Source organism: Rhincodon typus, chromosome 13 (genome assembly GCF_021869965.1).
Source record: "Rhincodon typus isolate 14 chromosome 13, sRhiTyp1.1, whole genome shotgun sequence".
Classification (NCBI taxonomy): Eukaryota; Metazoa; Chordata; class Chondrichthyes; order Orectolobiformes; family Rhincodontidae; genus Rhincodon; species Rhincodon typus.
The window spans coordinates 2,713,719-2,726,238 of NC_063344.1; the positions used below are offsets into that span (position 1 = coordinate 2,713,719).

At 44.8% G+C, this 12,520-nt stretch overlaps 1 protein-coding gene across 1 annotated transcript in view; it reads left to right on the plus strand.

Annotated features, from left to right (window-relative positions):
* mrpl44 (mitochondrial ribosomal protein L44) overlaps positions 1 to 12,520 on the plus strand; it is a 153,642-nt gene that overhangs the window by 19,780 nt on the left and 121,342 nt on the right. The window lies entirely within an intron of this gene.

The window sequence follows — 12,520 nt, forward strand, 5'->3', positions numbered from 1 at the left end:
CTCAGATTCTCCTGCATCTGCAGTTCATACTATCTCTGCAACAAATAGAATGACTTCCTTTGTTTTGAATATTGAAAGGCAAAAGAAAAAATGTTCCTCAATATTTACACAAAGCTTTTAGACCACATCTGGATGAATCTATTCATAGTGATAAAGAATTACTGGAGATCCATGTTCCAATTGGATTCTGAGGAAAGGTCACCAGACCCGAAACGTTAACTCTGTTTTTTTCCTTCACAGATGCTGCCAGACCTGCTGAGCTTCTCCAGCAACTTTCTTTATGTTCCTGATTTACAGCATCTGCAGTTCTTTTGGTTTTTATTTAACATTCAGACTTGGGCTGATTAAGTTTTGAGCTACATAAGTGTCAGGCTGTGACCACCCCCATTAACAGCATATCTAACCACCATTCAATAGCATTACCAACATTGCATTTCTTCCACCAACAATATTTTGAGAGTCACCACGGACCTGAAAGTTAACTGACCAGCTGCATAAATACAATAGCTCCAATAGCTGGTTGTGCAAAGTGTGACTCACTACCTGCCTCCCAAAGCCTTTCCAAGGCACAAGTCAGGAGCAAAATAGAAGACTCTCCACTTGCCTGAATCAGTGCAACTCCAAACACACTCGAGATTTGATTCCACCCAGGATAAAGCAACATTGTAAACTGGCACCTCATCCATGATCTTTAATGTTCATCCCCTTCATCATCAATGCACAGTTGCAGCAGTGTGTCCCATCAACAGGATGGACTTTCAGCAACTTGCTAAAGCTTCTTTGTTAATAATAGCCAAAACCCACAATCTCTACCACTTAAAAAGGAAAAAAGCAGCAGGCACACGTGAACACCACCCTAGCATGGAAATATATCACTGCTCCTTCATCCTGGCTAGATCGAAATCCTGGAACTTCCTAATTAACAGCACCGTGTAAATACTTTCTCCATATTGATTGCAGGGGTTCAAAACAGTGTCTCATTACTATCTTCACTCAGCCAGTTAGGGATTGACAATGAATGCTGTCTTTACCGGTGACATTGACATTCTGTGGAAGGATTAAAATAAAAAAGAATTGCTTTCAGATTATTCTAAAGTAAACAGATGCTGCTTCATATTCTTTGAAGATGCATCCGGTTCATACTGAAACAGATGAAGTCGGAGAAGGTTATAAAAACAAAGTTGCTGGAAAAGCTGAATAGGTCTGGCAGCATCTGTGAAGGAAAAAACAAGAGTTAATATTTCGGGTCCGGTGACCCTTCCTCAGAACTGACGGTGGCTGGGAAAACGTAAGTTTACACGCAGAAAAAAGGGGGAGGGGTTGGGGCAGGGAGTAAACGATAGGATAGAGCCTAAAGAGAGAGAAGAGCAGTTGGACAGACAAAGAGTTGATAACGATCAGGCGGGGAGGGTGAATAGTTCTTAATGGGGACTATTAGTGACTAACAACAGGTGGTGTGTAGTGGCAGGCTAAGTGGTAACAAGGCCTGGTGTGTGGGGTAGGGGGCTGGGACATGGGAGGGTTTAGGCCCTAAAATTATTGAACTCAATATTGAACCAGAGGGCTGCAGGGTCCCCAAGCAGAAAATGAGGTGTTATTCTTCCAGCTTGCGTTGAGCTTTGCTAGAACACTGTAGCAAGCCAGAAACAGAAATGTTGGCCAAGGAACAGGGTGGTGCGTTAATGTGGTAGGCAACGGGTAGTTCAGGGTCTTCCAAACAGACCGTAGATGTTCTACAAAGCGGTCGCCCAGTCTACGCTTCATTTCTCCAATATAGAGGTATAATGCCACAGTGAGTTAATGTCCCCCACCAACTCCCAAATGGCCACCATCCTGTCCCAGGATTTAGTTATGGAATTCTTCATCTATATCCTGTGCAATGCTCTTTACCTTCTTAACGCTTTTGTGGATATGATCAGCTAAATGGGTAATATGTTCTGCTTCGTCAGGAATATAGGTACAACATTCTTGTCCTACTGCCACACAAGTGCTGCCTTTCTCTGCTAACAAGAAGTCTAATGCTAATCGATTTTGTAATGCAACTGTCCTGACAGCGACCAGCTCAGAAGACAAATGAGATCTGGCTTTAGTGGTTCTGTCTAAGCCATTGGCCAGGAGCTTGGTAACATTGGCAATTTTTTCAAGAGCTGAGGCCATATTAATCAATTCACGAGCAGCTTTACCAGTCCCATACATAGGGAAGGCAATCATTCAAAATCATTCAGTTTCAGTAATGGCTCGTTTTTGTTTTCCACGACCTTGCGGTAAGGGTATTGTGGACGAATGACGAATGACGAATGTGAGGAACTATGTAGGCTAAATAACAAGATCCTGTCCAAGTTGGGGGCAACCAGGCATATGCACGATGGCCACAAACAAAATAGGTGCCATTATAGGGCACAAATCAAGTTACAAACGTGTGAGACCATACCTGGGTCCACGACTGATTGTTGGTGAGATTGGTAAATCTCAAAGGGCTACGTCCGGGGCCCCAAAAGGTTATGCGTGAGTCAATTTGCGTCCAAGTGTAGTTACTACCGAAAACATGGGTAACGTTACAGTATTGCTGGCATGAACAATTTCCCTTGAATGTGCCTTTCCCCTGTGTCTCATTCTGTGTAAAGCAAAGAGGAATATTTTGGCCTGCCTTTGGGCCAAGGTTGAAATAAGGGGGGGATGTAAGAGGTATTAGTGCTATTGTTATTATAATTGGGTTGGTACCATCCTGTAATGGTGGTCAGATCATATCCTGCTGATTTCCATTGTGCCCTATCTGGGTCCGTATTTACCACTGTCATCTGTCATTGATAGTTGATCCTTTTCTCTCTCCTGATTCTGAGCTATTTTGTCTCAATACCCATTTGGCTACTTCAGGGGCATTAAAAGGAATAGACTGTAACAGAATTCGCCTCGTTGAGTCTATCAGCACATGAGTGCATACCCAACAGGAGGACACATTTAAACATATAGCTTATTCATAGCTTAATGACAAAAAGGAGTTATGCAAACTTCATTCCTTATGCTCCATCTTGGGGCTGCTAATACCCAAGAGTCCCGGTAAAATCAGGATCAACTTCATGATGTCGGATCAGGGAGGGAGCCTCGATCAAATTTGCACCTAGTCCTGTGGATCCAGTCTGGTTTTCCTTGTACTTTGATCGCTGTTCGGGTAGTCAGTAGAACTTGATACAGGCCCTTCCACCTAGAAGAAAGAATCCTTTGCAAGTGATTTAACGTAAACAAAGTCGCCGGGTTTAAAGACCTTCTTGGGGTTTCGGCAGGGCAGCTTTTACGTTCTCATGATTTATTCTAGCAGCATCACTTAATGCTTGTGCATACTGCAGAGTCTTTTCATCCACCCAAGCTAAAGCAATGTCTGGACCAGTCATAGGAGGTTTTGTACCCGTTGTCATAGATCGTCCCATTAATATCTCAAAAGGGGTTAATCCCGTTGTCCTATTTACCTGATTTCTTAAGGTGTAAAAGGCAATGGGGAGGGCCCCAGGCCATTTTAGTCCAGTATCTGCACACACTTTGGCACTCTGAGGAGGTGATAAACCCCTGATTTTTCCAGAGGGTGCCAAAATCATGTACCACTCCAAAGGCATAGCGGGAATCTGTGTATGTGCTAGCCGCCGATGTTCCTGCGGCAAGAATGCAGCGTGAAGAGTTCGGCTGCCTGTGCAGATGTTCCAGGGGGCAAAGCAACAGACTCGAGAGTTTCGAAAGGAGTGACAACAGTATTACCGGCCATAGTGGCGGTATCATAGGGACGGAAGGAGGAGCCATCAGTAAACAACATGAGATCAGGATTGTCAAGAGGGGTAGAATGTAGGCCGGGAGGGGGAGAGGTAACCGAGTCAACAAGTTGCAGGCAATCATGATCAGAATCAACCAATGTGTCGGGGAGCAATGAGGCGGGATTGACGGATGGGGAGCAGCAAAAGGTGACATTAGGTTTGGACAACCTCATATCCATTCCTTCAGGCTGCAGAGAAATGCTGCGTTTCTGCAGAATTTAATTGTAGCAACACAGCATGAGGAGCCAGGACGATGCAAGGATGGTCAATTGGGGACAACAAGGTGCAGGGCTGGATGAACACAGCAGGCCAAGCAGCATCATAGGAGCAGAGAGGCTGACGTTTCGGGCCTAGACCCTGACTTTTCCAGCATAACGGCGGTGGCTGCGACGGAATGTAGACAACGCGGCATACCACGGGCAACAGGGGGAAGGTTAGCTGAATGGTAGGCCACTGGACGCTTAAGACCACCGTGTTCTTGCATAAGAATACCACTGGCGAAGCCCTCCTTTTCACTAACATACAGGGCGCAAGGCTTATTATAGTCTGGAATACCAAGAGCGGGAGCTTGTGTGAGGGCCTGGTGGAGCTCCTCAAAGGCCTGCATCCGATCTTTCATCCACTCAATGTTAGGAGGATGCCCTCACAAGGTGGTTTCACGAAGGACAGCATCCACGCGGCGATACTCAGGAATCCAGTGACGGCAGTAGTTGACCATGCCCAGAAATGATAACATCTCCTTTTGTGTAGAAGGGCGCAGAGCTTTTAACTTAACAGTGATTGTCTCTGGACCCAGGCAACATGTGCCATCAGCGAGGACATACGCCAGGTACTGCACTGTTGACTGACAGAGCTGCAATTTGGAGGCCAAAACCCGGTGGCCCTTAGAGGTAAGATGACACAGGAGTGCGACAGTGTCCATGGCGCAAGCCTCAATGGTCGTAGAAGCAACCAAAAGATCATCAGCATACTGCAAACCGTTGCTGTCGCGGGGCAGAGCTAAATCGAGCAAGTCTTTCCGAACTGCAGTAGTATAAACCACAGGGCTTTCAGTGTATCCTTGGGGCAATCGAGTCCAGGTATATTGCTGGCCACAGTAGGTGAAGGCAAACAGATACTGGCTTTCCACCGCGAGGGGTATTGAGAAGAAGGCTGAGCAGAGGTCAATGATTGTGTAGCATGTGGAGTCGGGCAGCAAGGAGGAAAGGATGGTATTGGTGTCGGGAACCACAGGAGTAATGGGGATAACAATCTGATTTATGGCACGCAAATCCTGAACAAAACGCCATTCGTCCTTCCATCCACGCTTAGGGATTGGTAAAATGGGTGTATTACAGGGGCTCTGTGTGGGACGTAGAACGCTTTGGCACAAGAGGGCATCAATAACTGGGCAAATGCCTTCCTCTGCTTCTTTGGACAGACGGTATTGCCGAATGGAGGGTAAGGAGACACATGAGGCTCAGCAGAGGTCACTAGACCAACATGATTTTTATGCAATGCCCACAAGGAAGAGGGAACAGTTCGGGGGTGTGAAAGCGACAAAATGTAGTCGTCCAACAATCAGGACGGAAGTGAATGCAGCCGGTGAGGGAGGAGTAAATTTCAACTGTAATGGATCCCCAACTGGGGAGCGAGGGGTCAACAGAACTGGCGGGCGAAGCCTCGCTCAGGCGTTTAATCACAGGCCCAATACCTTTTGATTCAGCGGGAGTTTTTACAGCTAAGGTGACATGGGGAAACGACTCGGGACCCATCGCAAACAAGGGCCCTTGTGTCGAGGATAAATGGACAGCAGCATCTAGTCCCTGAGGCCCCTAGTATATGGCACCCCCAAACTGGAGAGGCGAATTCTCTGACAAATAAGGGGCCGCTTGCCGGGACTATTCAGCTGACACCGGGCCCACAGAGAACAGGGCCATGCAGTGGGCTCGGGTAAGGAATCTGGAGGTGAGAAGCAGATGACAAAGACTACGTAGGGGTGCAGGCGGGAAGGCTGCAAGTACATCCGTTAGCTGAACTGGGAATTTTTCTGAAGGATTATTTTGCGTTTGCCAACAGTACAAAGTATCTTTGTTATGTGCAGGGGCAATTTCTTGGGGGAGCATGTAATAAGCCTGCGGGACTGCAGATTCGGGCAGCTCCAAAAACAGTCCTTGTGGGGTGCAATGAACCGTAGCACCAAGCTTACACAGAGCTCGGCGGCCGAGCAAACAAACCGGGGAATGTTTTGCAGTAACAAAAGTTTCATCAATGGTTCGGCCACGGATTGACATAGGGACAGGATCGGAGAAAAGTTCCACCATAGGAATACCAGCAGTTCCAACGGTGGATATATGGATATACATAGGAACATCCACGGTGGGGGGGACAGACAAAACAGTGTCACCGGAATAGATAAGAAATTGGACTCGTCTCCCATTAATACTGACATTTGCCACAGGGTTTTCATGGGGAGAGGATGAGAGTTCAATCATAAATGCATGTATAACCCCCTCATGCCCCCCCACCCCATTGACTCTGGGGGAAAGGGTTATGAAATGTAAAAGGGGCCTTATTGGACTGAGGAGGACCAGCAATCTTATCATTAGCGTTAGTGGAGCGGTGACAATCCCTAGCCCAATGTCCTTTGTCACCGCAACGACAGCAAATATCCTGACTCCTATCTCTGGGTGTCCCTCGCCAGGTACAATTTCACTGACCTTCCTGGTGAGCATGGGATCATTCCATTTGGGGGGGGGGCGGTTTGGATTGTTCTACGAATTAATCCTTTTGGGTGTTTGGCTTTATTGAATAACCCCTGTCGATCCATATTGGTGAGAGAAGTGATAACATCATTCCAATTTTGACGTTGCCAGTTTAGATTAATCAGTTGAAAAAGCTTGGACAATAGTGGGGTCCATACAATTCAATAAAGGTTTGAGTGGCCAATGGACCATCATCATCAAGTGCGATCCCTGCCGAAGATTCCCAAGCATCCCTAAACCTAGCCAGGAAGTCCATTAAAGATTCCCCTTTTCTCTGCAAACAGCGGGTAACCTCCCCGAAATCACCAGCCACGTTGGTAACAGCGTCTTTAGCTTTAGCTTGAAGCCAGGTGTCTCGGCTCTCATTGCCAGGCTCTGAGTCGTCTGCGTCAACCCACTCACCATTTTGACCTCTTGGCAGCGCAAACAGGTCCTTCACACCGGACCAGGAGGTGCCATAGGCAACTTTAAGCAACAACAAAACATCCCCTGGAAGCGGATTATAGATTTGACAAGTCTGCACCAAGTTATGGAATGGAACAGGTTTTTTCAGGGGATTCGGGGCTTCATTAATCATATTTCGAACTTCAGATGGTGTCCATGGTTATTGGACAGCCCCAACCATGATGCGAGGCATCTGGGGGACTGTACTATCAGGCAGATCCGTGGAATGCCTGTCCTTGGCCTTGGCTGCCCGTTGCCAGGTAATTTATTGGGAAGGGGCCGTAGACCTTGACCTGGTTCAGTCTCTTGTTTATTGTCAGGGCATTGGCCTGAGGCGGTATAAGGGGGAGGCTGTTTTTTTATTGCAGCAGCGAGTAATATTTCATCCATATCCAGAGGATTTTCCTTGGGCGCTGGTAATTTGGGGTACGTACCTGTGGGCGGGGCGCTAGGAGCTGGCGCCGTGACCAGCATTAGCCTGATTCGCTTTGGAGAGGTTGGTGACGGGCCGCAACTTCTAGCCATTTCTTAAAACAGCACATCATGTACTCGTTATCCCAAGTGGGATCACCCTACCCGCGTTCTGTCAAATCTTTCCAATGGTGTATCTTTCTCAAATCAAAAGTACCGCCATAAGGCTAGTCCCCGTGGGACCACCCATACAGATCGCTGGAAAATGTAACAGAGTACCTGCTGTCTGCAGTTTCACGCTAAACCTTATCAGCAGGGGAGCCGCGAGCTACCAGGGGATCACCCAACGTCTTTCCTTGTTTTTCAACGTCTTATTCTTTTTGCTGTCTTTTCCCTCATTTTCACCGGAAATTCTTTTTCTTCCAGGGTCCTTTCATTCGTGCTGGTAGAGTTACCCATTAGTACAAAACCCACTTTAAACAATAAAATCACAATAATCTATATTATCCTAATAACTAAATCCCCTCACCCACAAGCGCTCATTAGTACCTCAGTTCTCAAAGTCTGATCGCTTCCTTGTGTGGACACAATTCAATTACACGGAGGGTTTTAGAGCGAGTTTCAATCTTCCTCACGTGATCTTGCCTTTTCCCTTCTCACCGATCTAACTAGACCAGATCAGGGTGGCTCAACGCGGGTCACCGGCTGGGCGAAACTCGACTTCCCTCACCGGGGATCGTGCCCGATCCTACCCAGTTCGGATCCTGTCTATTAGGGATCCTGCCGACTACGCCAAACTTCCACAATCGGAATAAGATGCAACTATTCAGTATGTGGAAGTTTCAGGGGTGGAAAGGAAATATGCCAGATCTAGACTTTTTGTACAATGCTTTATGGACAAATATTAGTTAGAGCATGTTGAAACAAAAAGTCACTTTTGTGTTTTGATTTCCCACCACAGAGAAGCTGTTACTCCTTTCACTGTGATTGTAGACAACATTGATCTGACTGTAGGCCTATTACACGGGTCTACTGCACCTCCTCTTAGGTGTTCTGCAGATATAAATCGCAAACTCCAACACTTATTTGCGTCACTGACCATCACTTCCAGTATACCAATAGTGCAATTGTTTTGTAGTAAAGTTTGAGCTGTGCACCATCTTTGGGTACACCTCTCATGCATGCAGGAATAAAAGTTTAAACAAAGAAACCTGAGTCTCATCTGTTTGAAAGAAGGATTAAAGGGTTAAATCACACTTTCGCGCTGCCTGTCATAAACTCAAAAAGTATACACATCTTCTCCATAACAGTACAAAAGTTCTGCCACCTACTTGATTGCAATCACGTTCTCTTAGCAATGATGCATTTAGGTCACTGTTCCAGAATTACTCTCTGACCTTATTTTAAGTTCAACTTCTTTAGATGATAATAAATATGTATATGATAAATATGTATCATACACCTTTCATCACAGAGTACTTTGATTAAAAAAAAGACCGGTACCATGATCAAAGGATGACCTCCCTCACCTTTTTGATTCAACCATTGCCTCTTGACATTCAACGGCATTACCATCATTAAATCCACTACTATCAAAATCCTTGAGCATAGCATTGACCAGAGTCTTAACTGGATCAGTTCTAAAAATACTGTGGCTACAAGAACAATTAGATGCTGGGAATTCAGTGGTAACTATTTCACCTCCTGATTCCCCAAAGCCTTTTCAAAATCCAGGAAGCACAAATCAGGATTATGATGAAATATTTTCACTTAGCTTGATGAGTGCACATCAAGCAACCTGTTTCACTGACATCCTAGCCACCACAGCCTCAGCTGCTGCCTGACCTGCTGTGTATATTCAGCATTTAATTTTTCCTTTAAAAAAAGCTTGTATATGTTTCCATGGAAAGACTGTTGTAACTGTAAAAAAAATGTTGCAGTTTTGTCAAACTGCTGATTTAGAAACCATCCTAAAGACTGAAAACCCAACTTTTCAAAAGCAAATTACCAGGGATGTTGCAACACTGAAACAGGAACAAATTACTAGAAGTATGAAGAAGAGAAACAAGGTTCATGTTTCAGCTTAAATAACTTTCATCTGTATAATTCTGATATCTCCCTTAGGGAGCATTTCCAACATTTTATGTTTTTAGCTGTATCCTTGTGATACCAAGGGTCCTTAATACATGAGGTAACAGTGTTGTAAAGACTGTGATTTTATTTCGATTAATTCACTGGAACGTAGAAATGACAGGAGATACTGATAGAGGTGACAGAGATAGTAGGATTTCACCATTTCTGATGAAGGGTCTAGGCCCGAAACGTCAGCCTTCCTGCTCCTATGATGTTGCTTGGCCTGCTGTGTTCATCCAGCTCTGCACCTTGTTGATAGAGGTGACAGTTCAGTTAAATTTAATACTTTATGCCCTTAAGTATCTTCAAAATAAACATTTAGCCTAAATTTAATTTTTTTTCACTTTAATCTGTAGAGTGATCACCCTAATTTTTTCCCCATTTCATCATGTGGCTAAAGGAGAAGAAAATGAAAATACAATCTCCACACTCATTACTGTTTTTAACCACACATTTGCCTCAATGCAACCAAAAAAAATTTTTCTGAGTAACTAAAAAGGGAGTGCAATTGTCTATGTACAAAATACACATGACTCACAGACTCCACAACACCACAAAATAAACAGTTGGGCTGCGAGTCCACCATCTACAGTTACATGTACTGCTGTCTACAAGAAAGTGGGAGGACTCCCATATGGACAGCCTCCACTAGCTGGTGGTAAATAAGCACGCCAAGGCTTGCCCTGGTGTAGGACAAAGGAGTCAAAGTGGATGGTGTGCAGCAGCAGCCTGCACAAAAATCACCTCCATGCCAGGCGGAAGGACATGGATAGCATGCCCATGAAGCAGCTCAGGTTGAGGGGCACGAGCTCATTAAGGAGGTTCAGGACCCTGAGGCCAATGTGAAATTCCGTCCGACCACGTGGATGGGATTCCACTGCACACCTGAGCATCCTCCTAACTGGTGCACAATGTCAGGTCTGAACACTGCTGTTTTCAGGAGATAGACGGCATCAGTAGTGAACTGCTTAAATGGTGGTTTTATAGTGTGTCTACAGATTACAAGGTTCTAATCAAATAGTTATACATTGACTCACCCATTTCTCTATCTGATAGAGTTGGCATCGTCTCCCTTCCACGTTAGTACACAAGACTATATTATCCAAACATGTTCAAACTAGCACATGATTATATCATCCAACGATATAACAAGTTCACGTATTCTAACTAAGTTAGTTGACACTTAACTGGGCAAGAAGCGCTGGCCTAGCCAGCAACTCCCACATCCTGCGACTGGTAGACAAAAATGCTTGTTCGTGCATTTAATCTGAAAACCTGTGCTGCTCCCCCCACCTTTCACAGAGTAGATCATAGAATCCCTACAGTGTGGAAACAGGCCCTTCGGCCCAACAAGTCCACAACGAACCTCAGAGCATCCCACCCAGACCCATCCCCCTATAACCCACCTAATCTACACATCCCTGAACACTACAGGCAATTTAGCATGGCCAATCCACCTAGCCTGCACATCTTTGGACTGTGGGAGGAAACCGGAGCACCCAGAGGAAACCCACGTTGACATGGGGAGAATGTGCAAACTCCACACAGACAGTCACCCAAGGCTGGAATCGAACCTGGGTCCCTGGTGCTGTGAGGCAGCAGTGCTAACCACTGTGCCACCGTGCCCTAACAAAGCCATTAATTTTGTTCAGACTTCAATTCAGAAGAAACAAGAGTTTTCATTGAAAAGGGAAATGGTTTATTCTTAGGAGTTTTTTTTTTAGTTTAGCTCAGGGGAGACAGGCACTATAGGAGGATATCATTTCTAACAAAATTTAAAAGGCAACTTAAGCTCTCAGCCCAGATGACCCACTTTCCTTAATTTACATCCATTTTACAACTGTTTCCCTTTCACCCCAATTAGCAATCTCTTTGATCTTTTGCACTGAGCCTCCACACCATCTGTTCAGCTGGCTCCTCCTCTGCCTCAGTCAAAAGGATATATTAAAGAAAAATTGTGTCCAAACCCTTTCAGTTTAGTTATTTCAGAAGCTGGAGACTTGATTTCTGTGTGATTTGATTTGATTTATTATTGTCACATACGAAGATGCAATGAAAAGTATTGTTTTGCGTGCTAACCAGACAAATCATACTTTACATAAGTTCATCAAGGTAACAGAACAGAATGCAGAATATGGTGTTGTTAGCAACAGAGAAGATGCAGACAAAGATCAATTCTACTTTGAGAGGTCTGTTCAAAAAACAGCCCAATGTTGTACGATAAGACTGTCCTGGACAATATTTATCACTTGACCAATAACTGAACAATCTGACCAATATCTCTCAGACATCTATGGAACGGAAGGAGGTCTGTTGTGCCCATCAAATATTGTCTGTGGAGTAAAGGTGCTGGAGAAACTCAGTAGGTCTGGCAGTGTTTTGTGGAGAGAGATAACAAGAATTAATGTCTCAAGTCCAACAAAACTCCTCTTCAGAACATAACTTTAATACAAGGTACAACTAATAGGAAAAGAGCAAGTAATGAATGAAAAGAAAGCCAGAAGTGTAGGTATTGAGGGTGAAATATTGCGTATCGCAATGTCTATGATTAAAAACTCATTTAAAGAGGGATCTTTCAACAAAACAGTTGCACGACTGAACTTGACCAGCAGAATACAAAAAGAAAATTAATTTGGCCACAGTATGAATTTTGAAAAAATAGCTGGAAATGTACAAAAAGAATGTGAAAGATAAATAGCTTAACATTTCATGTGAGATCATTAGGAGCTGATATGTTGTAAACGGGAGAGTCTGTTTCAATGTTAACTAGAGAAATGGAACAAGAATAAACTTCAGAACATTGGCAAGACCAAACACAGACTGAGTGACCACTTTAAAAAGCGCCTCCACTCCATCCATAGGAATGGCCCTGACCTCCTGGTTGCTTGCAATTTTAATGCACCACCCTGCTCTCCTGTTAGCATTTCTGTCCTGGGCCTGTTGCAATGCTCCAATGAAGCTCGTGAAACAACACGTCATTTCCACTTA